We start from the raw sequence: 2409 nt of genomic DNA, 5'->3' as shown, positions 1-2409 counted from the left end.
CCCCCCCTTTTTTTTTCTCCTAACAGAAAAAACCACAAAAAACCCTCACCTCATCCAGCTCTATTTTTCCCATTTTCCCCAAACGCTGCTCACAAGAGCTGACCGCAGGCAAAAGGCAGCAGTCGTCAGCAAATATCGTAAAGTGAATAGCAAACTGGAGTGTATTTGCGTCACATTCACGAACCGTTATGCCATAGAAAATGAATAAATGACGTATTGTTGTTGTTAACTTTAGAAATGTCAAGGGGAACATCACCAGCCTTCCCCTGGGGCGCAGAGATATTTGGACATTCAGAAAAAAAAAAAGAAAGAATATTCATAGAGAGAAATTTGCAGGATTTTTTTCTTCTCCTAGATTGCAGTGTTTGCCATTATCAAAAGAGAAAAACAAAAAAGTAGCAGCAAAGACTTACATAGACTTCCAAACGCTGAGGTATAATAAGCTAAATTATGAAAAGCAACAAAAAATAACCCTCAAGTAAATCTGTACTTAGGGTTACAATGTTTTGACATTATCAAATGGACTCCCAAAAAAAGCGGTCAAGCAAATCCCCTACAAAGATCGTGGTGAGGTGACATTATGAACACGCAACAAAATACGTTCGACTGTGTATGAATCTTGATTGAGGTCATAATGTTTCGACATTATGGACAGAACAATAAAAACGTTCAAGTGCATGTAGATTTATATAAATCTTTAATTGAGATCACGATGTTTTGACATTATCGACAGCACTGCAATAAAGTTCGGATAGGCTTGGACATAAACCTTTGATTGAGATCACAATGTTGTGGCATTATGGAAACGATGGCAAACGAGCTGCAGTAAATCTTTAATAGAGGTCGCGATCGGTTGACATTATGAAAACACGCGACAATTCCCCAGATGATGATGGACGAAATGGGTTAATGATCTCACTTCGAACAGGGACCCTGGACGTGCGTTTGGCACAGTGGGTGTCATTCTTGGCTAAGTTACAGTTAGCCGTGGTTCGAATACCCGATAGGTCGTTATATAAGAGATCCAGCAAATCTTTTATCTATAGAGATCGTGATGTTGTGTCTTTATCGCATTAAGCGCCAATTCCACAGCAGTTGTTGGCTGAACGAATTCGAACTCGGACCCCGTTGGGGTTGGTCGGCTAAATAGGTATCATACTGGGCTAAGGTACGGGTGGCTCTGGTTCGAATACCCGTTGGGTCGTTATAACAGCATTCGTTGAAATCTTTGATGGAGATCGCGATTTTTGTGACATTATCGAAGCAAGTGTCAGTTCCCCAGATGTCGATTTGTACAGTGGGTGTCATTCTGGGCTAAGGTTCGGGTATCACTGGTTGGAAGACCCAATGGCTTGTTATAAAAGAGACCCTGTAAGTAAAACTTTTACAGAGAACTCGATGTTGTGTCTTTATCGAAACAAGATCCTATCGCCCAGATGTTAGTGGAATGAATTCGAACTCAGACTCTATGTGTATGTTTGGCTTAATCATAGGTATTCGTATCAAACAGGGCTGACCACAAAAATGGGTATCACACAGGGCTGAGATATAGATAGCCATAGTTCGAAATACTCAAACGAAGTGGATGGGTAGCGGATGCTCTGATGTGGTTTGCTCCTTCTTTCCGATCAAATACATTTTGTACTGATTTTCCTCCTTTTTTGCGTTTACTACTCTGTTGTAACACCTCTTATCATCGGCACTTACATGACCTTATTGTGTTGCAAATACCGGATAACGTTTACTAAAACTAAAGCCTAATGGGTCGTTATATTTATAATAGAGATCCAGTAAATATTTGATAGAGATATCGATGTTATGACATTATTAAAGCAGGCGTCGATGCCCTTGGTGACAGCGGGTTAATGATATCCATTCGATCTAGGACTCAGTGGGCATCATACTGGACCCCGGATGACTGATGTGATGTGTGTAGGAGGTCAAATAAGTCCCGAATGAAAGGCTCAAGTAGTATCGTCTACACCTGTGCATTAATTGTGTGTTTCGCTCTGATTTCTGTCCTATTTTCTTCTATTCTTCTTGGAGGGTGGTGGTGTGTTGACATTTCAAGGAAATGCCATCAAGGCTGTTTGGCGAGCTCAGCACGACGTGTTGCCCTGTTGTTGACGCATTTAGGTATTGACCAACATTTCTGCGAGTTCAGTTATGTTTTTTCTTGGGGGGTTTTTGTGCTAAGTCTATTAGAAAACATATTAGACGTTTCTTCATTGTAATGCTCTTTGTTTTTAGAGGAGACCACGTTAATATAGTTGTTTTTTGTGCATGAGATTTTGGGGGATTTTTAGGGAGAGGGGTGGAGAGGAGTGGAGAGAGAGAGAGAGAAAGAGAGCGGGGGAGAGAGGAAGAGAGAGAGAGGGAGAGAGAGAGAGAGTGAGAGAGAGAGAGAGA

General features: G+C 41.2%; 1 protein-coding gene across 2 annotated transcripts in view; it reads left to right on the top strand.

The window, feature by feature from the left end:
* LOC101854461 (blood vessel epicardial substance-B-like) overlaps positions 1-2409 on the top strand; it is a 152353-nt gene that overhangs the window by 123895 nt on the left and 26049 nt on the right. The window contains exon 1 of one of the 2 annotated variants that reach the window (XM_013083794.2): positions 1004-1371. The exons of the other annotated variant lie outside the window; for it this stretch is intronic. The gene's annotated coding sequence lies outside the window, so the exon portion shown is untranslated. Of the gene's footprint in view, positions 1-1003; positions 1372-2409 lie in introns of those variants that run through there. 2 annotated transcript variants of the gene reach the window in all.

Source organism: Aplysia californica, unplaced genomic scaffold (assembly GCF_000002075.1).
Source record: "Aplysia californica isolate F4 #8 unplaced genomic scaffold, AplCal3.0 scaffold00011, whole genome shotgun sequence".
Taxonomy (NCBI): domain Eukaryota; kingdom Metazoa; phylum Mollusca; class Gastropoda; order Aplysiida; family Aplysiidae; genus Aplysia; species Aplysia californica.
This window is presented reverse-complemented; position numbering and strand designations above follow the sequence as displayed.